The sequence below is a fragment of the Symphalangus syndactylus genome, chromosome 4, assembly GCF_028878055.3.
Source record: "Symphalangus syndactylus isolate Jambi chromosome 4, NHGRI_mSymSyn1-v2.1_pri, whole genome shotgun sequence".
Lineage (NCBI taxonomy): Eukaryota > Metazoa > Chordata > Mammalia > Primates > Hylobatidae > Symphalangus > Symphalangus syndactylus.
The window spans coordinates 74,708,527-74,735,521 of NC_072426.2; the positions used below are offsets into that span (position 1 = coordinate 74,708,527).

The 26,995-nt window shown below is 41.3% G+C and overlaps 1 long non-coding RNA gene across 1 annotated transcript; it reads right to left on the minus strand.

The window, feature by feature from the left end:
* Positions 1-2,613: 2,613 nt before the first annotated feature.
* Positions 2,614-24,602, minus strand: LOC134736401 (uncharacterized). Its single transcript, XR_010120402.1, has 4 exons — positions 24,555-24,602; positions 17,667-17,758; positions 14,209-14,356; positions 2,614-2,971 (listed from the first exon to the last, which is right to left on the minus strand). It is a non-coding gene; the product is annotated as an uncharacterized lncRNA (long non-coding RNA).
* Positions 24,603-26,995: the final 2,393 nt, after the last annotated feature.

A 26,995-nucleotide genomic window follows, 5' to 3' on the forward strand; every position in this document is an offset into this window, starting at 1 on the left:
AGGAACATCACACTCCGGGGACTGTTGTGGGGTGGGGGGAGGGGGAGGGACAGCATTAGGAGATATACCTAATGCTAAATGATGAGTTAATGGGTGCAGCAAACCAACATGGCACATGGATACATATGTAACAAACCTGCACATTGTGCACATGTACCCTAAAACCTAAAGTATAATAATAAAAAAATAATAATAATAACCAAAAACCTGAAAACCTCCCAAATGTCTGCCAACAATAGAATAGATGAATAAATTGTAAATAATCATGCAATCAATTACAATAAAGCAACAAAAAGCGACAAACTACTGCTATATGTTAATAATATGAATGGATCTCATGAAATAACATTAAATAAAGAAATGAGCCAGAAAAACACACATCCTGTACAATCGTATTGATATAAAACTCAGAAACTGGCCAAACTAATCCATGATGAGGAGAATGAGGAGAGTGGTCTCTTTTTGTAGCAGTCTCACACTCAATGACTGTGAGGGATCAAGGTGGAAGGGACTGGGGACCTAGTTAATGTCCTGTTTTCTTGATACAGTGATACGGGCCATTAACTTTGTGAAAATTCAATGTGCTGTGTACACTTATGATTCATGCACTCTTCTGTATGCATATATTTCAATAAAATTTTTCCTAAAAAACCTTCGTGACAAACTTTCTTCTGCTCTGCTATTCAGAATGGCACTTGTGAATAAACTTACTAATAAATAAATTTATTTAAAACTGAAAATCTGTATCCATTGATGCTATGTCCTAAGTTCTAGTTCCTAAGGCTCTAAGTATCAAGATTTATCTTTTAACTGAATTCCTGGAAAGAAAAAATTCATCAACTTTTTTTTTTTAACCTTTTGGTTTCTCTTCTCCCACAAAGGAGCGTTAGAAATGTTCTCCACTTTGCGCCAGGCACGGTGACTCACGTCTGTAATCCCAGCACTTTGGGAGGCTGAGGCTGGCGTATCACCTGAGATCAGGAGTTCGAGACCAGCCTGGCCAACATGGTGAAACCCTGTCTTCACTATAAACAGAAAAATTAGTCGGGCGTGGGTGTGTGCGCCTGTAGTCCCAGCTACTCAGGAGGCTGAGGCAGGAGAATTGCTCGAACCCGGGAGACAGAGGTTGCAGTGAGCTGAGATTGCACTCCAGCCTGGGCAACAGAGTGAGACTCCACCTCAAAAAAAAAAAAAAAAAAAAAAAGTTCTGCACTTTGGAGGAAACCAAAAGTTGATCTGTTGTTCCCATCTTTAATGAGCCCACAGATTCCTCTTGCTAAAACATCTCAGTCTTAATATGAGAAAAAGGGTTTATAAAAGATTTAGATGTTTTATTTTCTCCATTAACATTTATTATGTACAAATTATTTGACACCCAATAGTTTGTAGCTCTTTATCCAGCACCTATATTCTCAAATCTGCAGAATCAGGACACCGATGTTTTGCATGGTGGTATCATGAGATATCACCGTGTGTGTATGTGTGTAGATGTGTGTGTGTATATATGTATGTGTACATGTGTGAATACATGTGTGTATATATGTATGTGTACATGTGTGAATACATGTGTGTATGTGTATGTGCATGTGTATGTGTATGTGTGCGTTAATGGGGTTCAGAAGAAACTGGTTCTGGGAGGGTTTTATGGAAATAGGTACAGATGGGGAATAAGACAAGGAGACCCAGAAAAGGAGAGATTTAGGAGAGAAGGAAGACTTGCGAGATTTCTTAGCCATATGTTGAAATTTCAAATACACTATCATGTTGATACCTGCATGCAAAACACATGTCCTGATTCTGCAGGTTTGGGAATATGGGTCCTAGATAAGGAGCTACAAACTATTCAGTGTCACATAACTTGTAGGTAATAAATATTAATGGAGAAAATAAAACATCTAAATATTTTATAAACCTTTTTTTCTGTGAAAGAGTGAGAGGGGCATATAAGGACTATGGCAGCAAGAAGTATAACCAAAATGTGGCCACAAGCATCATTTTTATGGCTTCATAGAACGTTGGGTTTGAAACAGATTTTTTTTTTTTTTTTTGAGTTGGAGTCTTGCTTTGTTGCCCAGACTGGAGTGCATTGGCGCAATCTCGGCTCACTGCAACCTCCGCCTCCCAGGTTCAAGCGATTATCCTGCCTCAGCCTCCTGAGCAGCTGAAATGATAGGCACGTGCCACCACAACCAGCTAATTTTTGTATTTTTGGTAGAGATGAAGTTTCACTATGTTGGTCAGGCTAGTCTCAAACACATGACCTTGTGATCCACCCACCTCAGTCCCCCAAAGTGCTGGGATTACAGGCGTGAGCCACCGCGCCCAGCCCTGAAATGGATCTTAAGAGTCATGTAATCTTACTCCAAAGTTGAATCTTAAATTTCTCTTTCATAAACTTCTGAAAGAGAGGTTTTAGTGGAGAAACAATGAGAGTAATAGATGGCATAGATTCATATATGTGTGATAGGACACTTGGTCCCTCAAGAGTCGCTAATTTAACCATTTGCATCCACTCTCTTTTTTCTCTAACATGACATTAGACTGGTTTTTCCATGAGATTTGAGGGTCCATATTGTTTTATAACCTCAGCACTGAAGAACTGTAAACAAATGTGCATGCATACTGAATAGCTATATTCAGTACATTTAGGAGCAGTAAAACTTGTGTTTTTAAGCACTTTAAGTTATAGCTACTGAACAGCAAACACCCCATTGGCCATGCCGGGGAAGCTAGTGCTCTTCCAGAAAGCAAACTTTGAAAAGGTCTTCTTGCTCTATACCACCACCAACTCTTCGCTAACCTCCCAGCCTCCTTTTCATACTAAATGTGTATCCCTCTCTCCGAAGCCATGGTGACACACAAATGATGAGAGTTGCTAAGTGGATATCTTCATCTTTGTTCTTCTTTTTCCAACTTCACTGAAAACTCTGCTTCAGAATGAAAGCTTTCTACATGCATCCAACATAGAAATCTGAAAAACAAACAAACAAACACACAAACAAACAAACACCTACTCTTTCTTTGTGCATCACTTAAAGATCTATGTAAATGCCTCCTAGTGAGGAATACCTCCTTTTGTTTAAGATTTGAAATCATTAGTTTTAAATTAGAATTAATGTTTGACATCAAGCAGTAGGCATTGATGGCAGAAAATTGATCAGTCTCAGGAAACTAAATAGTGGATTAAACACATACATGCTACAGAGTATATCCTGTGTACTGTCTAGTACGTTAAATGCATGTTTCTTGGGCATCGCACATAGATAGTTAAAAACAATGATTTTCTCATAAACTCTCCTATACAAAAGACTTGTTTTCTTCAAAGGTCAAAAATGGATGCATGAGTGCCGTATCTGAATGCAAACCTCATAGACTAGTAGACTGTGATGGAGTCACAGTGTCATATCCAGTTGGATGGACCTTTTCTAATAGTTTCCATTTTTATCAAAGGCAAAATGAAAGCTATTTTCAATGCAGAAGCAATTCTAAACAACACCCACCAGAATTAGCGAAGCAACGTTTCATCAGAAAATCACCTGCAGAATTTAGAATGCAATTTAGAATTACTAATTAGTGTGCTAAATGGATATATTCAGAAAGTGGGGGGGGGGAATGAGTCAACACTTCTGAAAGAACCTTAATTTCAGAATTTCCTGAGTGAGTGCCCCAAATTATAAGCCTACCCACACATTAGTACATGGGTTAGAGAAGTCGGCTCACCCAGACATTTGTTGTGTGCATAATTTTAAAAAGAATAAATACTACTTTGGAAACTGCTCTGGTTCATTTTGCCAAAAGTAACACCCTTTCTGGGCACAATGCCACTAGATACTCACCCTGCTTTCTTTGTGTCTGCAGGACCCTGAAACATTGTTTGCAATTTTATCAAAGGATTCATTGGATCAGAGGAAAATCAGAGAGAACATATTGTCCATTAAAATGTAGAAAGGTGGGCCTAAGATGCCTTAGAAGAAAGCAAGCTTTTATCGTAACACATTGTTTACCTTTTCGTTATTTATTTTAAACTTGAATCCTATTATTTCACCATCTCTACTGTCACCCAGCCATCATTTCTTACCAACTCTTAACTAGGCTATTGCAGTAGCTCCCTCCGTGGCTTCCTGGTCTTCAGCCTGGTTCAATACAGCTCAGTTTCCATTCAACAGCCAGCATGAGCTCTCTAGAGCTGCCTGGACAGCTGAGGCTCTGCAAGCAGGAGAGGTGATCGCATACCCAGAGGAGGCGCCCATCCCTATGAGGACAAACCTCCAGCTCCTCCAAGATGGGAAGACCCAATAGAGTCAACTCACTGTTACAGCATCTGTTGGTCCCCTTGGGGAACGGTGCCTTGGTGAGGGCTCAGTGCTGGTATCTGTTGCCGACAAGCTGGGCATTCCCTCCGAAACAGCAGTAGTGAAACAGACCTTGGTGAGTGAAGCGCATGCTGCTGGGCTCATTGGTAACCTCTGTCTTTGTCACCAAGGCCATGATGCTCATGAGCCTATCATGGCAGCTCTGGGTGGCTGGTGACAAAGCTGACGAATGTCAACCAGTCATGTCATTTTATCTATGTGGTTACTCAGTGCCGTTTCCGTGGTAGGTGGATGCTTTCTGGGCATTCATGCATGATACCAACATCTTCATGCTTTGTGCCCACTCCCATTTTCTCATGCACATGTCCCTCCTCCAGAACCCCTTGTCCCAATCATTTAGCCCACTTCCTTCTATGCCACCGTCCAGAGATCTGATTGTATTCTCACCTCTGGCAACTTCAGGTGTGCTGCTCAAAGCTTTACCCATTGGGAGAACATTTTTTTTCCACCATCCAGTCACCCATGAATGTGGCTGCAATGCAACTCCTGTTCATTTTTGGCTTGCCCCCACATACAGAACCAAGTCATCTATAGACCAACTTTGAAACTTTCTCTTGTCTTTCATTCTTACTTTTTTTTTTTTGGAAGAGTCTCACTCTGTCGCCAGGTTGGAGTGCAGTGGCACAATCTCAGCTTACTGCAACCTCTGCGTCCTGGGTTGAAGTGATTCTCCTGACTCAGCTTCCCAAGCAGCTGGGACTGCAGGTGCATGCCACCACACCCAGCTAACTTTTGTATTTTTAGTAGAGACGGGGTTTCACCATGTTGGCCAGGATGGTCTCCATTGCTTGACCTCATGATCCGCCCACCTCAGCCTCCCAAAGTCCTGGGATTACAGGCATGAGCCACCGCGCCCAGCTGAAACTTTCTCTTTTCTTAAGAGACAGAGTCTCTTTCTGTTGCCCAGGCTAAAGTGCAGAAGTGCAATCACAGCTCACTGCAGCCTCCAACTCCTGGGCTCAGGCAATCTTCCCTCTTCAGCCTCCTGAGTAGCTAGGACTGTAGATATGCACCCCATGACTAGTTAATTAAAAAAAATTTTTTTTTGGAGAGATTGGGTCTTGCTATGTTGCTCAGGCTGGTCATCAACCTTGAACGTTTAAACGTTTTCCTCCTCCTCGAGCTGGTCATAGACAGTAAGTGCACTAGTGCAACTGCAGTGAGTGACAAAGGGGTTTGGGCTACCTCCTCGTGCAACTGACATGTGCCTGCTGGCCCTGCTGTAATTTGATCCCAGATGCCCCATTTTCATCTTAGAGTGGACTTTCTGAGCTTATTGGCTTTAGGACTTGGAAGGTTCAACGGATCGCAGTTCATAAACAGAAGTTCTAAACACATGGTCACCCGCTATCCCACAGCTATGTGTTCCAATTCTATCAGGGCCCAGTGATGCACAGGGACTGTTTCCCAAGGCATGTCACTCTCTGCTGAGGATGACCTGGCTTCACTTCAGAATCACAGGAGCCTGAGTTGTGATTTTCCTACCAGAGCTTGTCATAAGTTTCATACTGCATCATGCCTTCCCCACTGTCATTTCCCAAACCATAGGGTCTGCCTGATCAGATGATCCCAACAGCAGAGCTGATTGCTTCACAGCCCGGACCCAAAGCAGTGCTCTTTCCCACTCTGAGTGCTGTGCAAACTGGTAGCCTTCTTTGTTATCTGGTACATGCGCTGGAGCAGTTTTCCCAGGGTAGAATATGTGGCCACCAGATTCTAAAGCGGCTCACTAGGTACCACACTTCTTTTCCTGCATGAAGAATTCAAGATGTCGAAATGTGCATTTTTTTTGAAAAGTATATCCCAGCATGACCGTGACCAGAGGACCCCCTAAAAACTTCACTGAATTGTCCAGTGATCTTCATAGGGTTTCTCTCCCACCCTCTAGAGCACAGGTGACTTTCCAAGGCCTCCAGGGCACTGCTGTTTCTTGCTCATCCCATCCAAGCAGCATGATGTTGATAAGATGGTTGGTGTGACTGGGGAATGGTCCACACCTCTTCACACTGTGTTATGACAGAGCAGGACGACTAATATAGCCCTCGGGAAAAACTACAAGTGAACATTGTCCTTTTCACATCAACATGAAGTGTTTCTCATCCCTTTTCTCTTCTCTTCTTCCTCTTCTTCTCCTTCTTGGGTTTTTTTTTTTTTTTTTTGTGACAGGGTGTCACTCTGGAGTGCAGTGGCTCAATCATACCTCATTGCAGCCTCAACCTCCTGGACTCAAGCAATCCTCTCACCTCAGCCTCCCCGTTGGCTGGGACTACAGGTGGGTGCCACAACTTCTGGCTATTTTTTTGTAAATTTTTTATAGAGACAGGGTCCCACTATGTTGTCCAGGCTGGTCTCAAACTCCTGGGCTCCAGCAATCCTCCCAACTCAACCTCCCAAAGTGTTGGGATTACAGGCGTGAACCACTGCACCCAGCCTCTGATACTTTTTCCTAATTGAAGTGAAGAAGAATACACTTTGCCAACTGATGACTATATCCCATGTAGCTGAGCTTAATCTGCTTTTTCAGTAACACCAGAATTGGCAAGCAATTTCCAGGATGGCTATAGTTTGGTTAAGCCTGTGGTACTCTTAAGTCATTCCCCAGGACCAATATGCTTTCTCCAGGGACCAGCCTCGCAAATTAAACTGAGAAATGACAGAGACCAATGCTCCTACATCTTTCAGGTCACTAATCTCTGTCATCTGTTCACAGTATCGGTTAATTCTATTTGGCCTTCTTAATTATAAAAAATTCTTACTCTACAGACCAGGGACACAATGTGGGATTACTCCAATAGTCAAATGCATAGATTCCACTTACACGCTTAGGAACTGGAAAATGGCAACAGGCAAGTCTGTGGACCTAGGGGCCCACTGTGAGCTGAACTTTAGCCAGGACCATGGTTATTACTACTTAGTTCCTGCAGGCCCCATGCGGACCAAGAGCCACAATGATGCCTTGGGTCTCAGAGTACCAATGTCGACTCAGACTCTGTAGCCAATTAGTTCTTGAAATATCTGTTTTATTCTCCCTTTCCACAGGGTATGGTCACCTAAATAAATGGCTATAGGTCACTTTGTGGAAGAACTAGAGAAGTGTCACAGGATCTACTTGTCATGATGTTATAGGATCCTGTAGGACCTGGCTACCTCTTAGTCAAAGGGCTACAGGTCTGAAAATTGGCTCTGGTGTGGGGACCAACCACCAAATTGTAACTTGTTATTGGGACAACCGCTTTCAGACTTTGACTCCTCCATTCTAACTTTGTTCTTCTTTTTAAATTAAAGATATTAAGTGGCACGTTGGTTGGCTGCTGTCAAGGGCAGTATTCAGCAAACTACGGTCAGATCCAGCCCATTGCGAGTTTTTGTAAATAAAGTTTTATTGGAACACATTCATACTTATTAGGCTCTTCATTCTTTCCCTTGCTGTCTATGAAGGAAGCTTAGACATCTCTCCTTTGCTGAGACTTGCCCATCATTTTTTCCTGGCTTGTAGGAGCCACTCCCATCAAATTAGTTTGTCGTATCCCCTGGGGCTTTGTTAGGGTGATAAAACTAAATCCTGAGAAAATGATCCCAAATCAATGAATTCTTGGTTATCCAGCTTAACATTCTAGCCTCCTCAACCAAAAACCCTCAAGTCTAACCCCAGGAGTATTTGCATGGTACTGCCAGTACGTACTGGATAGTTGTCTTCTTTCTTTTTTCTTTTTCAACAGGGTGTCACTCTGTTGCCCAGGCTGGAGTGCAGTGGCATGATCAGGACTCCTTGCAGCCTCTACTTCCTGACAGAGCAGGAGTATCACCATCTTGGACAAGCACTGTCACTTTTAAATTCAGAATCAAAAACCACCTAAATCCAAAGGCATCAGCCTAATGGCCAAGGTCAGCATGACCATAAGCCACAAATAACATCTCTGACCAGAAACATTCCAAACTCCTCCCGAACCAGAAACATGCTAGCCCTAAGATAACCCACCTCTGGCCGGGAAGATGCCAGCCCTGAGATAACCCCCTTCCTGCTGGAAAGATGTCAGCCCCAAGATAACCTCCCCTCCACCCAGAGACATTCCAGCCCCTTCATAAACATCTCCCCCACACAGAAACATTCCAAGCTTGTAATAAGCCCCTCACCCTAAAACCAACATATATTCTTAGTCTGTAAGAGAAAGCGCTCCTGATCAAAATTGGCCAGAAGCCCCTCTCGGGTTTTTCTCTAAAATAAACCTGTCTTTGACTGTTAAGCTGCATTCTGTGTTTCTTTCCTCTTTCTTTAACTCTTATACTTCCCAGGCTCAAATGATCCTCCTGCCTCAACCCCCAAGTAGCTGCACCATCATGCCCAGCTAATTTTTTTGAATTTTCGTAGAGATGAGGTCTCCCTGTGCTGCCCAGGATGATCTCAAACTCCTGAGCTCAAGGGTTCCTCCTGCCTCAGCCTCCCAAATTGCTGCAATTACAGGCATGAGCCACCATGCCCCACCACCTCTTATTTCTTTCTGTGTAGATCTCTTTCTTGCCTCACAAGGCACACCTTGACTGTATCTGTGTTATCTTAGAATTTCACTCTATCAGTCTGGGAGCAGGAATGGAGATGGAGACAGGTCTCAAGGGCTGTGTCTCTCTCTTTTGGTGAGGAAGACTCTGCAGCATCTTTCAGCATGGTCAAAGTGCTAGCTCTTACTAGGGAAAGATGGGCCACCCATTCATGCCCAGAGGATGGGGGTGGGAATGTTGTAGAGTCAACATCACTAAAGACATCTCTCCAGATTTCCCGCTTAAAGGAGTGTTTAATGTCTCTGGTGCTCTGAGATCCTCATAATTAGGTCTTGAGCTTGCCTTTTATTGTGCCTGCCCTTCAGCTATAGGTGGTAAAGAGTTCTTTATATGCAACCACCATTATCACTGGAGTCTCTATGTTTCCCACACTTAGCTATTAAGTGCATATTAACGGCTCTCAGTCTCTCATTCCCCACTAACACGCAGTCAATGCACTTAGCCTTAGCCAGCCAACTGCGCTATATACATATATATATATATATAAATATATATATATATATATATTATTTTTTTTTTTTTGAGACGGAGTCTTGCCTTGTTGCCAGGCTAGAGTACTGGCGTGATCTCGGCTCACTGCAATTTCCACCTCCCGGGCTCAAGCAATTCCCCTGCCTCAGCCTCCTGAGTAGGTGAGATTACAGGCGCACATGACCACACCAGCTAATTTTGTGTATTTTAGTAGAGACGGGGTTTCACCATGTTGGCCGGGACGGTCTCAATCTCCTGACCTCGTAGTCCACCCACCTCAGCCTCCCAAAGTGCTGAGATTACAGGCGTGAGCCACTGTACCCGGCCCAATTGTGCTATACTTATAAGAAGTTTCCCTCATATTTCCAAATGCAGATATCATCACACCCATCACAGCATTTGCCCTGACAGGAACGTTTTCAAGGGCCCCTACCAGTGAAATATTAGCAGTTGGACTGCACCTTGCTCCCAGGACCATACATGTGCTTCTGATCTGCCAAGTAGGTGAGTTAATTTTACAACTCCACCTTGCTGTCTGTTTTCTCAAACCACTCTTGGTACCACTTGTGTTAACCCAGATCCTCTGAGAAGCTGACATTGACAGGAGTAATATGCAAGGATTTTATTAAGGAAGACGCTTGAGAAAAGAAAATGAGGGCAAAAGCTGGAAAAGGATGGGAAAGATGTCAGGCTAGCGGCAAGTGTGAATCTAAGTGAAGACAAGTGGCAGAGAATGTTGGATGGAACTGTCCTAGACTGTCATGCAGTCTAAGGAAGCTTCAACAAAGCCAGCAGGGATTCCTTGAGTTTACATTGCCAAAAGAGGAGTTTAATGTCTCCCGGAAATGAATCTGCTTTTGTAGCCCCGCCACGCTTAGTTCTTGACAAGGGAGCAGTGTTGTCCAAGTAAGGTGTGGCCCCGGCCAAAATACAGCAATGTATTTCAAAGCATAGCATCTGGGGCTCTGGTTGCACTCCTTATAGTGGGAGCTCTGCAAGCCACAATTTTATGGCAACCATAGAAAGTCAGTGTAATTTCAATCAAAATCTTATGTGGATTTTTTTTTTTTTTTGGAAATTGACAAGCTAATTCTGAAATGTAAACAGAAAAGTAAAGGACCTAGAATACCTAAAACGATTTGGAAAAGGAACAAAGCTGAAGGACTTAGACAACCTAATTTCAAGACTACAGCAATCACATATAGAGTCATGTGTTGCTTAATGATGAGGATACGTTCAGAAATGTGTAGGTGATTTTGTTGTTGATTTTGTATGTGTGAACATCATAGAGTGCACTTATCAAACCTAGACAGTAGAGCCTCTTATATACCTGGGCTATATGGTCTAGCTTATTGCTCCTAGACTACAAACCTGTTCATCATGTTACTGTACTGGATACTGTAGGCAATGGGAGCACAATGGTAAGTATTTGTTTCTCTATACATACCTAAACATAGAAGAAAGTATAGTAAAAACATGGTATTATAATCTTTTGGGGCCACCATCCAGTATGCAGTCTGTCATTGGCCAAAATGTCATACAGTGCATAACTGTAAACATAAATTAATGAAATCAGCTTGACAGTACAGAATCCAGGAATAGACCCCTGTCTACAAGCTCTATTGCAGGGCTGTCCAAACTTTTGGCTTCCCTGGGCCACATTGGCAGAATGTGGCAGAATTGTCTTTGGTCGCACATAAAATACACTAATTCTAATGATAACTGATGAGCTAAAAAAAACAAAATCGCATAATGTTTATGAATTTTTATTGGGCTACATTCAAAGCCATCCTGGGCTGCATGCAGCCCATGGGCCATGGCTTGAACAAATGTGATCTGTTGGTTTTCAAAACAGTGCAAAGATTACTCAATAGGGAGAGATATTCCTCTCAACAAATGATGCTGGAAAAATTGGATATTGAGGTGCAAAAAATGAACTTTGATTCTTACCTCACACTACATATAAAAATTAACTCAAAATGGATCATAGATCTAAATAACAAATCAAAACTATAAAATTTCCAGATGAGGATATGAGCTCATCTTTGTTGTTACCTTGGGTTAGGCAAAGATTTCTAAGAACATAAAAATCATGAAGGAAAATTTTGATAACTTAAACTTTATTGAAATTTAAGCAGCTGGGCACAGTGACTCATGCCTGTAATATCAACACTTTGGGAGGCTGAGGTGGGCAGATCGCTTGAGCTCAAGAGTTTAAGAGCAACCTGGGCAACATGGTGAAACCTCGTCTCTACAAAAAGTTAAAAAAAAAAAAAAATTAGCTGGCACACACCTGTAGTCCCAGCTACTTGGGAGGCTGAGGTGGAAGGATCACTTGAGCCCAGGAGGCAGAGTTTGCAGTGAGCCGAGATTGCACCACTGCACTCCAGCCTGGGTGACAGAGCCAGACCCTGTCTGAAAAAAAAAAAAAAAGAAGAAGAAAGAAATTTAAAACTTTTGCTTTTGAAAATACATTGTGAAGACATTGAAAAGAAAATGCACAGACAGGGAGAAAATATTTGCAAAACATATATCCAGAATATATGCAGAATAGATAAAGAACTCTTACAAATCAATAATATGAAGACCACAGCCCAATTTCATTTTTTTTTTAAAAAAAGAAGGGAAAAAATTTTGAACTGATATTTCACCAAAGAAAATATATGAATGGCAAATAACATGAAAAAATGTTTGATACTAATAGCCATTGGGAAATACTAATTAGAACCACAATAAAATCCTACTACATATGAACTGGAATATCTAAAATTAAAAAGTCTAGCAATACCAAGTATTGCCAAGGATGTGAATACCAAGTATTGCCAAGGATGTGAATGCTCATGTATTGCTGGTAAATGCAAAATGGTACAACCACTTTGGAAAACAATTTGGCTGTTTCATATAAAGTTAAACATACAGGTGCCATTTAATCCAGCAATCTCACACCTATGCATTTACCAAAATAAAGGAAAATATATATTCACACAGACTAGTGAATTCATGTTCATAGCAGCTTTATTTATAATAGCCCCAAATTAGAATCAACCTAAATTTTGGCATATCTGCATATTCACACAATGGAATTACTTCTCATCGATAAAAAGGAATGAACTACTAATATACCCAACAACGTAGATAAATCTCACAACAATTATTCTAACTGAAAGAGTTCAGACACAAAAGACTATATGATTTTATTTATGTGAAATTCTAGAAAGGACAAAACTAGAGTAGCAGATCAGTGGTTCCCAGGGCCTGGAGCTAGGGAGAGGAGACTGTCAACACATGAGCACTGGGAAATGAGGGGATGATGGAAATGTTCTGTATATCATGAGGGTGGTTGTATAGGTGTTAAAGACAGAGAAAAGAACTCAAAAAGCAGCTCAACAGTCAAAGACAGGTTTATTTTGGGAATAAACCTGAGAGGGGCTTCTGGCCAATTTCTGTCAGGAGTGCTATCTCTTACAGACTAACAGTATATATTGGTTTTAGGGTGAGGGGGCTTATCACAAGCTTAGAACGTTTCTCTGTTGGGCAGAAGTTTTTGGCAGGGTTGGAATGTCTCTGAGTGGAGGGAAGGTTATCTTGGGGCTGACATCTTTCCGGCTGGAAGGGAGGTTATCTCACGGCTGGCATGTCTCTGTTAGGGGACATTATTTGTGGTTTATGGTCATGCTGATCTTAGCCATTGGCTGATGCCCTTTGGATTTATGCGGTTTTTGATCAAGGTGAAGCTTAAAATGGCAGTGCTTGTCCAAGATGGCGATGCTACTGCCCTGACAGGTAGGAGTTACCCAACTTTATGCATTTGTCAAAACTCATTGAATTTTACACTTCAAATTGGTGAATTTTGTTGTATATACATTATACACCAATAGACTAATTTTTTTAAGTAAGAGAAAATAAAATAATGGTGGAGACATAAAATGGAACTTGTAGTAATAATCTTAAGGTTATTAAATAATTTTATTTAAAATTGACTTGTATTTAATGGACTGTGCATTTGTTTCTCAGGTTTCTAAGTGCTATCTTGAAAACAGAAGTCTAATAATTTACAAAATTGACTTCTCAATTCCAGGATGAAGTAAGAATTTTCTTCTGTGCATAAAGTGGACATCATTTGAAATAGCAACAATATTGTCATAGTAGACCCAACAAAGACTTTCACTGGACTGTCTCTCATACTGACCCATTACACAGGTCCATAATTCAGTGAAGCTATTGGGGATAGTCATTACAATTCTACGTAAATCAGCAGTTCTTTACCAAGCTGCCGTAATCCATGGTTAGATTTTAGAACATCTGAGAATATGGAATACTGTATGATCTCCAATTATTTTTGCTAAATATTAATTCTCTCAATAAGGCTTTTGACAAACATTTTGGGAATTAGCTCGCGGTTGCATTTCTTGGCATGGGCAGTGCTAGAAACTACTCAATGGTGCGCATGACCACAGACCCCTAAAATCTTGAACTGATCATTGAGCTGGAGGTAGAAATAACCTATTTGTGGAGGTCGAGGTCTCTAACAAGGGAGGAGTTGGCTAGATTTACCCTTTACCATTCATTCTCCTTTCGTATTTTCAATAGGAGAAATACAGAGAAGTTAATGGCATTTAGCAGTTCCATTGTCTACTGCCTTTCAGAGATTGAAAAGCTTGAGCCAGTTGTATGTTATTTTGAGATTCAAATGTATTAAATAAGAAAGATATGCCAAAACAAGTCTCTAAATATTGTGACAAATTTAAGTGTTAATAATTAATAACTTATTATGAATCAATAATTCATAAATCTACTGTATATTTACCTTCATTTGGAGATAAGTCAAAAGACTACATTTGAAGCCCCTTTTGTGCATGATGTCCTGGGAAAATGCCCCTCTTGCAGCCACTCACCCCACCCCAAATAGGTTCTATTCTTCTAGGGTAACCTATTTAATTGGGGTCAGCAAAGTCCTATGAAAAGAGAATGAATAATTATTTCTATATGCCAAGAACGCTTTTAAATGCATTACTGGTATTAACTTATTCACTTTTTAAAAATGTGAGAATAGGATTAATACTATGAGATAAATCTTATTAGATGAGGAAATGAAGATAGAATAGTTAGTAACTTGCCCACAATCATGGCTGGTAAGTGGTGGAGCTGACTCCAAAGTCTGTGCTCTTAACTGTCATGTTGGAGGTTGGATCATGTAAAGTAGCCAATTGTCAATCATGTGTGACTGACAAAATTGGAAACTTCATATGGTTCAACTTGATTTAATGCTCAGATTGGCTGAAGCTATGTTTTTATGAGCATGAATATATGGGGCACATTTGTTTCTATTGCCAGTCGAGAATACATATCAACCTTTTATCTCAATTTGACAAATCCAGTATTTATATCTGAGTTCTTTTTGCTCCAGGGCAAAGACATTTTAAAATTCATGTCTGCTTTGAGAAAGGGTTGGGGGCACAGCTAGCTTGATCAGAGCTTAACAAAAGGAGGGACTTTCTAATGACTAGAGCTGTCAAAGCTGGGCTGATGGTCACTATGGACAGTGGTGGGAGCTTCTGTCCTGGAAGGCGCCCTCAGAGATGGGATATGCTATTACTCAGTAAGTCTACCAAGGGTTCCTGCCTCATTACAACTCAGCCAGGGCAGGAGTTGGACATCCATCAAACTCCTGCATGCCCAGAATGTGGCAAGCTTGCCCTGCTGGACTTTTTACTATGGGTACTCTGTTTTTCTTCCTAGATGTCATCATTTAGAAATCATAGTGTTACCAGGGGGTCCTTGCTCCCAGGGCTCCCAAGATGGTGGTGGGCCGTTTCCAAGATGGTGGCAAGCCTCATGTTCTCTGACCTGGGGTTCTTGGCCTCACGGATTCCAAGGAATGGAATCTTGGGCCGTGCAGTGAGTGTTATAGCTCTATTAGAAGCCGTGGGTCACAGAAGAGAACCGTGGAACCCAGTGACTGTGTTCAGCTCAATTAGGATGAACCCGGGCACTTAGCAGTGCAGGAACAATGGCAAGCCTTTAGCTCAATCGGGACCAGAAATGGGTGCTTCGTTGGATCAGGAGCACAGTGGACACCCTGCTGGATCCAGAGGGATGGAAGTCAGTGACAGGTCTGTGATGGCAGGAAACAGCAGCGGTGGACGGTGAGCGAAAGCTCAGCTCGAGCCCTAACAAACACGGACCAGAAGAGTGTGCAGTTGCAAGATTTAGCAGAGTGAAAACAGAGCTCCCATACAAAGGCAGGGGACCCAAAGAGGGTAGCCGTTGCTGGCTCCAATGCCTGGGTTTACATCCCGATCATTGTGCCTCCCACTGTGCTGTCAGGCAATAGATGATTGGCTATTTCTTTACCTCCTGTTTTTGTCTAATTAGCATTTTAGTGAGCTCTCTTTACTACCTGATTGGTCGAGTGTGAGCTAAGTTGCAAACCCTGTGTTTAAAGGTGATGCAGTCACCTTCCCAGCTAGGCTTAGGGATTCTTAGTCGGCCTAGGAAATCCAGCTAGTCCTGTCTCTCAGTAGTGAAGGGGATTCTATTGAAAAATGGGGAGGTTCCTTTTGCTCTGGTTGAATATTTTTGTAATTTCATGAAGGATTCAGAGCAAAATAGTGCTCTGCCTCTCAGAAGCACATTGAGGGTCCTTAAATTGCATAGTCTAATTTTACAAAATCTCTTTCTTGTTTCCATAGGTTACTAGAAACTATTTGTTTCTTTCCTCTGGACAGAGCCCGTAGAATTCATAAGATCTTCACCATTGGGATTTAGCAGCCTTGCATTTGCTGGAAATTGACTCTGAAATGGTAACCAGATCAAGACCACTCCCTTTATTTGCTTTTTTTTTTTTTTTTTTTTGGAGACAGAGTCACTCAGTTGCCCAGGCAAGAGGTATGATCTTGGCTCACTGCAACCTCTGTCTCCTGGGTTCAAGCAATTCTCCTGCCTCAGCACTGCCAAGTAGCTGAGATTACAGGCATGCACCACCTCACCTGGCTAAATTTTGTATTTTTAGTAGAGATGTTGCCCAGGCTGGTCTCGAACTCCTTTCCTCAAGTGATCTGCCCGCCTCAGCCTCCCAAAGTGCTGGGATTATAGCTGTTACCCACCACACCTGGCACTTTACTTGCATTTTGTTGATTTACATTGCTTATCTGTGTAAACCCTGATAACAGAGATACACCCACACTGCCTCTCAGCAGCCAGCCAAATCTGCAGATCCCTGACTTTAGCTGGAAGCCAAGGCTACTGCCAAGATTCCATACATCAGTTCATTTGGCTCAGCCTGACTAGCAGGACCACAAAGATGAATAATGCCTCCAAAAACAAAATCAAACTGTCCTGGAGGCTCCACAAAAAGAGATGGAGAATTGTCTGTCAATTCTGGGGCAGCATTTTTGCAGGGTAGAATTTTTTTTTTCTTTTAGGATAGCCAATTTCCCGTTTACTGTGAAATTTGGTATTGCCGATTATAGCTTGTAATGATCATTCGGCTCAGTGGATCATATCTGACTTTTCCAAAAGCCATTTTATGTGGGCACTAATGTGTTTGTCCCATGCTTATTCTGGTCAGTGGGGCATGCAGTTATAAGGATCAGATGGAAAGTAATTTCTCGGATTTCCCTTTGATGTTTCCAAAGGGAGGAAGATTCTCTCTATCCCTCTGGGTGTTCCCTGACAGTGTGGAGAGCCCTGTGACGGCTCGAGGTGGGAGATCCTATTTTCTACCCCCAGTCACTTGACTGGTCCACCAGGAAGCTCTGCATTCCCAGGTTTTTGAGACATGTCTCAGCCACAAGTCATGAGGCTTACCTCTTAGGAAAGTCATCTCAAGAAAAACATCCAGAAGGCTGTTCTTGGATTTCTGGGGCTGAGATAGGGATGCAATGCCCCTCACTGCTTCCCTAGTCCACTCCTATGGGAAGCTGATACCCCTTCCACTTTTCACTCATCACCTTTTCTCACTGTGCTTATTGATCCTGAACAAAAGCAGCAGCTCACAAGCTCTGATCCAGCAGAAGTGACTGAGAGCAGGACAGCAGGCCCGTCCACCCTTGCCGTCTACCACCAGGCAGTCTGCGTGGTTCCTGCTGAGCAGACTTATCCCTAATGGCCGGAAGCGCTCCTCTCTTTGCCCACCAACCCCAGCCCCGAGGCAGATGCAAGTGTCTCCATTTCCCTGGTCTCACTTTACTCCTCTGCCTCCTGGGATCAGAATAATAATTTCTAGTTCTCTGGATTGGCTCTGCTTTGCAATATATGACTCACTCTCTTTTCCTTCAAGCTTTCCCTTAATGTGGTCCACACTCAAGGATGCTGGCTGGGTCTTTATCACAGGAGAATTTTCAGGTGTTCAGCAACTGAAGAAAAAAAAAAGACCTATTGAACACACCTTTCCCTGCTCTCAGTCAGGTCACACAGAGTTCTTGAGAGAAGAAAAACAGCAAACGTGAAACTGATGCCAGTCATCTTCTTAGAATAAAGGCCAACAAGTAGGAGTGATTTTTTTGTGTGTTGGTGCATGCATGTATTTTAGTGGAATGAAAGAAACAGCCATGCCCTCAAACACCTCACTCTTGTGTTTACGCAGCTGGCCCCCACTGGAGGACACGTCTGAGATTGCATTCCATGATATTTCACCAATACGTTCAATAACCACGTCTTCTTTTCACATCCAGATCACATTGGAAACCCATTTACTTTATTCATAAAAGTGTAACATATTCAGCCCTGAGTCTCCAGTTATTATCAGCATTTGCACATGACCGAGCATAGTCACTGAAGCTTCTGCTCTCGCCATCACACATTTCTGAGTATTTTGAACTGTGATTTTTACTTTTTAACCTGGGGGATCTTCGACTTTCCTAAAGAGGGGAAATCCAGATGAGAGCACCAGATCTTACGCTATCATATTAACTAGACGGAGGAAGCAAGAATAAGTGCAATAACAAGAGCCAGGTGAGATAATTAAAACCATCTTAATCCCTTCACACCGAGAGGCGGATGTCAGCCCATTTTTTTCCTTTCTCTTTCTTCTTTCTTTCTTTTTTTTTAAACTGTGTAAGCTTTAGTTCTGATTTCATTTCAAACAGCCTTTCCCATCAGTGCTTGTTCTACAGATGTGAATCAGTAGAATGAATTAAATTTCGCCCAAGGCATTTAGTAGAGTAATAATCTGCTTCTCAGAGGAGGGGAAATAAAGATGAAAAAATTTAGCAAAGAGCATCTACCCTACAATGCCAGGTCGGTAATAAAACATAAAGATGCTTAGAGAAAAGCACTCCCCAACCAAAGCGGATCTACTAGAAGCAAGTTTTGCCATGATTGCCGAACCCTTCTGGAAAGGGTTAGGAAAAAAAAAATCACTGTCAAAAATCATTCGAGTATAAAAGTGAAATGAAAGTCATCTTTTTAAATGTGGTATTCAATGTGGACATAGAGTGGAAGGATGCAGTGCAGTCATTAAGGGAGACAAATAGAGGATGTGCCCAAAGGGCAGTGAGATCCCTGTCATGTGATGGTGTGGAAGACCTACTGTGAATAAAGACCCCGCAAAGCCCAGAAAGCCAGGTGGGAAATCATTCCTTTATCTTTCCTGGCCCTGTGCTGTGGCAGAACAACGAAAATGAGAGTCTATCGGATTGAGCCCCGGCTCCACCCCCTTGGGGCATTCTGTTTCCCCATTTAGAGAATGAGTGAGAATAGCGAAACCTGCCTCAGCCATCCCAGAGGATTGTCCCAACAGTTCAAAGAGATCAAGATTAGGAGTTGTCTTTGCAAAGAGTGAGGAGAGCCAGGTGCCTTGGCATCTGCCTGGAGTCCCACCTATGGGAGGATCTACTGGGCCCAGGAGTTTGACACTGCAGTGTGTGATAATCATGCCTGTGAATAGCTACTGGGCTATATATAGCCTGGGCAATATAGAGAGACCTCCTCTCTCTCTTTAGAAAAATTGCCTGGGTGCAGTGGCTCATGCCTGTGATCCCAGCATTTTGGGAGGGTGAGGTGGGAGGATTGCTAGAGGCAAGGACTTTGAGACCAGCCTAGGCACCATAGCAAGATCTCATCTCTACAAAAAAAATTGTAAAAATTAGCCGGGTGTCGTGGAGTGTGCCTGGAGTCTCAGCTACTCAAGAGGCTGAGGTGGGAGGATCATTTGAGCCCAGGAGTTTGAGGCTGCAGTGAGCTATGATCACACCACTGGACTCCAGCCTGGGTGACAGTGAAAGACCTTATCTCTAAAAAAAAAACTATTGAATTTTAAAAACTTTTTAAAAGGATGAACATATCTCTAAGGTAACCTGAAGTTGCACCCAAGCAACTATGATTTTTCAGTATTCTCATTAATTTTGGAAAATCTTTCTGGGCAAACTCTTTAAAAATGGGAAATATTTAAAATATTTAAAAGTGGGAAATAAAAGAAGATAGAAAACTTCACTCTATTGGAGGGTAATGAGAGTGTGGGGAAAAGAGATTTTGTTCTTGTTTTTGTTCCCAGCAATTTCAGCACGCTTTGATCAATTTAGTCTTATGAAAATGAAAATTTCAAAAAGAAGCAGCCGGAGTCATTCTCCTAAAAGCACATCTGGTCATGCTATTCCTCTTTGTACAATCACACAGTGGTGTCCTGATACCTTCAGGAAAAGATTCAATGTCCTTAGAATGGCATTCATGGCTCTCGATGGTGTGCCTTAGTGTGACTTCCCCATGCCACTTCCCATGCCTGGAGCATCCTGCTTTGCCCCTGTATCCCCCACACCTGCCCACATCCCCTCTGTGGTCGCCACCACCGGGAAGCTGCCACGGGACATTCACCAGCAGGAATGAGTGGCCTCCGGGGTGTTCATGCTGGATGGTGAATGTTGACCTTTTCCCCTCTATTTGTGAGTGCTTTCAGAATAGCAAATATATCTTTCTTCTGGCTGTCTTTGGTATCAGAAGCAATGTCTGGAAAATCAGGGGGCACAGAATAAATGTCCTTTTATCTAAAGAAGAAAGGAAAGAAATTAGTGTTGATTCTATAACTTACCTACAGTTCTTCAATTTTAATTATATAAATGCCCCTTTTATTGTTTTTTTCATATTTGTGAACTACCTGTTGTAATAGCATTTGCTTATTTTGCTTTAATTAACAGCTTACTTTTAAAAACTTAAATGTAATTTAAGAGAAAATGTTTTATCACTTTATCATACATTCCATGAAAGAAAGAGCTGTGCTTTGTTAAGCACTGAATCCCTAGTACCTTGAACTGAGCCTAGCACAAAACAGGTATCCTACTCTGGTTAAGTGACTAACTGGAAAATTAGTACAACTGGCTACTAATACATGGTAACATGAATAATAGATATAAAAAATGAAAGAATACTAACAATACAGTAATTGACCTCAAACCTAAGACTCACCCCTTCTTATGGTTTGGATCTTTGTCTCCGCCCAAATCTCATGTCAAATTGTAATCCCCAGTGTTGGAGGCGAGGCCTGGTGGGAGGTGATTGGATCATGAGGCTGGTCTTTCATAAATAGTTTAGCAACATCCCCTCGGTGCTGTTCTTATGGAAGTGAGTGAGTTCTCATGAGATCTGGTTGTTTAAGATTGTGTAGCACCTCCCCCATCTCTATCCTCCTCCTGCTCCCGCCATGTGAACTACTCGCTCCCCCTTCACTTTCCGCCATGATTGTAAGTTTCCTGGGGCCTCCCCAAAAGCAGAAGCTGCTATGCTTCCTGTACAGCTTGCAGAACCATGAGCCAATTAAATCTATTTTCTTTATAAATTACCCAGTTTCAAGTATTTCTTTAGAATAGTGTGGGAACTGACTAATACACCTCTCTTTGTTTAAAGGGGATGCCAGGATTACAGCAATGTTAGGACCCTCCAGAACTCAAATGCGAATTTCTCCTTGATTAATTAAAAGGATTGAAAGATAACTGAAATGACTAGCTGCACACTGAGTAGTCTAGTGTCATTTCACACACAGTCATTCCATAATCATCAAGCACCTGTACCACGGGTCTTTCCGCCAGTTTGGGAAACATCACCTATGTTATTCCTTCAAGTTCCTACTCCTCTTCTACAAAAGCTGACCAATAAGGAGTTCCAACCCATCAGGAGACTAAAACTATCTGATAAACTCATTTAAATGGAAGTATAGACCCCAAGAGGAGGGTAACTGTTAAAAAAAATCCTGGAGCTTCTTATATGTTAGTTTTGTATCATTCCCACCTCAGTTTTTTTCCCCTGTGGTTAACAACACGAGAGCAAAAACCTTGCATATGAAAAATATGTGCTTCTATTCATAATGTATGTCACTTTTTTTTAAAAGACAGATAGGGTCTCACTGTGGTTCTCAGGCTGGAGTGCAGTGGTGTGACCTTGGCTCACTGCAGCCTCGACCTCCCAGGCTCAAATGATCCTTCCATCTCAGCCTCCCTAGTAGTTGGGAGTCGTGTGCCACCATGCCTGTCTAATTTTTGTATTTTTTTGTAGAGATAGGGTTTCACCATGTTGTTCAGGCTAGTCTTGAACCACTGGGCTCAAGCAATCCTCCTGTCTTGGCCTCCCAAAGTGCTGGGATTACAGGTGTGAGCCACCACGCCCTGCTATGTCACCTCTTACCGTATTAAAATACAGACACTTGGAGGAAGAATCACAAGATGGGGCACAGTGGTGAGTGGCTTGTTAAGGAGGCCTGACTGTCCACAGAAATGTCACCTTCCCTTCAAGGTTATATCTTCCTCCTGTTATTCCTTACCCTGTAAGCTAGTGCCTTGAGCACAGGCACGAATACTTTCTTTTGGCTTTCCTTTATGTAGTTGAAGATGGCAGGACTATGCTAAGTGAAGAAAATAAACGTTTGTAATATAAGAATACAATATATGAAGCCTAAAAACATTCCAACACATAGAGCATGTAAAATAGCTACCCAGGGAGATAAAAACTTCTGGTAGAATTAATCTACCAGAATATAGCAGGGAGTGGGGGCTATTATAGTTACACCAAATGCGTATGTCTGTTTACAAAACAACAGGAACAAAAACTTTGGGAAACACTGCTCTATACCCAAAGGACTACCTTTACTTTCTTACACCAGGACAAGGAAAGAGCTCTTTTGCTAAAAAATAAAGCAAAGCAATAACAAGAAAAGCAAATTTAAAAATAGAAACAGAAATCCATTTGCAGTGAGATCTTAAAGCTTATTCTCCAACAATAACCAGACATGAATTTGGGGTTGCCCTTCTCACATTCCCCCAAACTCCCTCTTGATCAATATTTGCTTTACTCTTCCTCAATGTTTCTCTGTGTATTTTTCCTTTCCAGACAATGGAACCTGTTACAAATGTTGTGTAGAGAGGAGCTACAGTGTGATCTGCACCAGACCTTCTCTAGTCAAGACTGAACCTATGGCTGGGTAGACAAAGTGGCTGCCTAGAAAGTGTATGACTCGAAGGCAGAATGAAAAGTTCCCAACCTATATTAGTCTATTTTTATACTGGTATAAAGAACTGCCCAAGACTGGGTAATTTATTTAAAAAAAAAAAAAGAGGTTTAATTGATTCACAGTTCAGCATGGCTGGGGAGGCCTCAGGAAACTTACAATCATAGCAGAAGGTGAAGAGAAAGCAAGGCACCTTCTTCACAAGCCGGCAGGAAGGAGAAGTGCTGAGCAAAGGGGGAACAGCCCCTTATAAGACCATCAGATTTTGTGAGAACTCACTCACTATCATGAGAAAAGCATGGGGGAAACCACCCCATGATTCAGTGATCTCCACCTGGCCTCACCCTTGACATGTGGGGATTATTACAATTTAGGGTGGCATTTGGGTGGAGACACAGCCAAACCATACCACTGCCATTCTCAGATATATCTCTTCCTTGGTCTCCTTGGAATCCCTAAATGATGGACTGAATGACTTTAGACTGAAGCACTGGATGCCCTGTTGAAGTACAGGTAAAAGCTGAGAGAGTGGGTCACTGCCAGGGGGTGCTCTGGCCTTTGGTTGTTAAATGCCAAAGCTGCATCTCACCTTAAGTCAACTGCCTGAACTCTCTTTTCATTTTTTCCATAGTTCTTAGGTAGTCACAATTCACTTTTATTCATTCATCCATTAATTCATTCATTCAGCACATTTATATTGAGGAACATTTACTTAGCATTATGCCCCAAAGATGCATTGTTGAAAAAGACAGATGTTCCTGCCCTTATGGAGATAAAATGGACATTAAACAGCCAATTACACACAAATGCAATTACTATTGATTTACTGATTCAATAATTATATATTAAGCAACTACTCTGTAGTATGTACTATGCTTGGTGCTGGAAACTTACTAGTTAACAAAAATGGCACATTCTGTGCTTTCATGAAACATGGAACTCATAGTCTAATCAAATATGACATAAGAGAATATAAAATTGCATATAAGGTAAGTGCTACAAAGGAGACACAGCTCTATGAGTACATATTACAATAAATATAACTACAATAACTTTTAATAGATGTGCAATATAAAAAGATGTAAATTGTGACATCAATGACATAAAATGTAAGGGGGGAGTAAAGTTGTAGTTTTTATATGTGATCAAAGTTAAGTGGTTATCAGCTTAAAACAAGCTGTTATGAGATTGTTATTTAAGACTCATGGTAATCAGAAAGCAAAAATCTCCAGTAGAAAAACCAAAGATAAAGAGAAAGGAATCTAAGCCTACCACTATTAAAAAAAAAAATCAGGCCAGGCACTGTGGCTCACACCTGTAATCCCAGCACTTTTGGAGGCCAAGGCAGGTGGATCATGAAGTCAGGAAGTTTGAGACCAGCCTGGCCAAGATAGTGAAACCCCATCTCTACTAAAAATACAATAATTAGCCTGGCACAGTGGCAGGCACCTGTGTAAAAAGTAAAGTAGAAGTTCCTCTTCAAAGAGACTTTCCTCCCCCTCTAATTAGGAATAAATAGTAACTTCTCTTAGAAGCAAAATTTATTCAAAGATCTGTGCTAACATTCTTCAATATCTGCTAGCCGTAATAAAGAAATAAATGTACTTTATGTTCTTAGCTCCCACTGTTTAGCCTAAATATTTGCCCTGACAGGCTTATACTGGTTCAAGCAAGCATTAGGTCACAGCCTGTTCTTCTTCATTATTTGAAGGTGTTTTTACCTTTCTCAGCATTCCACAAGTTACTTGCTCCTTCCTTTGTTCTCCTCTGCCGTTGTCTCTTTTAAAAAATTCTAAGTTGCTAGCCAGTCGGGACAAATACGGAAGGTGAGGTCCCGTTTCAGTCAATGGAAATCGGACACAGCAGTAGGGTGGACGTGTCAGGTTATAAATGACCCTGTCTCCTTTGTTTGGTGTACTCTTCTTGGCAAAACCGCTGGCGAGTGTACACTTTCTGCAGAAAGTAAAAATGGCCTTGCTGAGGAAATTAATGTTCAAGTGCTATTTCTTTACGGCACCAGGGAACAAGCATTTCTAACAGCCTGTAATCCCAGCTACTCAGGAGGCTGAGGCAGGAGAATCACTTGAACCTGGGAGGCAGAGGTTGCAGTGAACTGAGATTACACCACTGCACTCCAGCCTGGTGACAAAGTGAGATTCCGTCTCAAAGTAGCAAACAAACAAACAAACAAAAAGTTAAATCATAAAGGAGAACTAGAGAGAAACAATGGAACAAACTACAAAACAAGCAGAAAACAATCAACAAAATGGCAATGATAAGGCCTTACCTATCGATAATTACTTTAAATATAAATAGATTAAATTATCCAATCAAAACATAGAAAGACTGAAGAGATTTAAGAAACAAAATTCAGCAATATACTGACTACAAAAGATTCACTTTAGCTTTAAGAATACACATAGGCTGAAAGCAAAGGAATAGAAAAATACATTCTATGCAAATTGTAACCAAAAGAGAGCAGAGGTGGCTCTGCATATATCAGACAAACTAGACTTTAAGTCAAAAACTGTAAAAGAGATAAAGTCTTCATATAGTGATCAAAGGGCCAGTTCATCAAGAGGATACAATGATTGTAAATACATATGTACCCAACTTCAGAGCATCTAAATATATAAAACAAATATTAACAGAACTGAAGAGAGAAATAGATAGCAACACAGTAATAGTAGGGGACTTTAATACCACACTTTCAAGAATGACTACATCATTCAGAAAGAAAATCAATAAGGAAACAGTGGACTTGAACAACGCATTAGACCAAATGGATCTGAAAGACATATATAGAACATTCTATCCAACAACAGCAGAGTGCGCATTCTTCTAAAAAGCCCACAGAATACACTCCAAAATAGAACATATGTTAGGCCACAAAACGAGTCTTAACAAATTGAAGAAGGTTGAAGTCATATCAAGTATCCTTTCTAACCACAATAGTATGAAACTAGAAGTCAATAACAGAATGAAGATTGAAAAATTCACAAATATGTGGAAAAGAAACAACATACTCTCGAAGAACTAATTAATTAGTCAAAGAAAAAATCAAAAGGGAAATACAAAAATACCTTGAGGTAAAAAAAACGGAAATACAGCATACCAAGATTTACGGGATACAGTAAAAACAGTTCTAAGAGGGAAGTTTATAGCAATAAATGCCTCCATTAAGAGAAAAGAAATATGGCAAATAAAAAACTTAACTTTACAAGAAAGTAGAAAAAGAACAATAAACTAAGCCCAAAGTTAGCAGGAGGAAGGAAATAATAAAGATCAGAGCATAAATAAATAAAATGGGGACTAGAAAAACAATAGAAAAGATCAATAAAATTAACAGTTGGTTTTTTGAAAAGATACACGAAATTGGCTTTCTTAGCTAAACTAACCTAAAGAGATAGAGAAGATTCAAATAAATAAAATTGTAAATGAAAAAAGAGGCATTACACCTGATCTTACAAAATGCAAAGGATCATAAAAGACTACCATGAACGATTATATGACAGCAAATTGAATAACCCAGAAGAAATTGAATTTCTAGAAACATACAACCTACTGTAGGAGCCAAGGGAAAACTTTCTCTTTGCCCTCTGAAGGTTCACTGAAAATGAACTGAAAAAGGCGGATTAATAAGAGAAAAAGCATACAAATTTATCTATGTGCAAAGAGAGGGAAATCACAAAGTGCAATGAGGTACAGATGGTTCTATACCCTTCTTCTTAGAGGACAGGGAGACAGGGAAGTGTGGATGACTTAGGAGGTGTAGGAAATGATTTTTAGGGGAATTCAATGGGCTTGAAGAACATACAATGGCCTAGAAAAAAAGTCCCCTGGGCCCACAGAGCAGACACAATGATTTGTGAGAAAAGTCTGTCCAGGTGTGTTGACAGACTTCAGTCTTTCTTTCTGCCATACGAGTTCAGTTCATGAAAACTTAAGAAAGGGAGCAGAGGTGATTGTTTTTTTCTTGAATGGGTCCAAACTTCTGGCAGATAAAGGAACTTCACAGAACAACTTCATCCTTTGCTTTGACAGAGATGAAGAAATGAGAGGCAGGAGAAGGAGGAGGGTCCAAGAGACCTTGAGGCTTCTTCAGTTCATCACATCCAAGTGCCGTATTTTGGGGTATCAGTTTCTCAGCCCCAACAGGGGT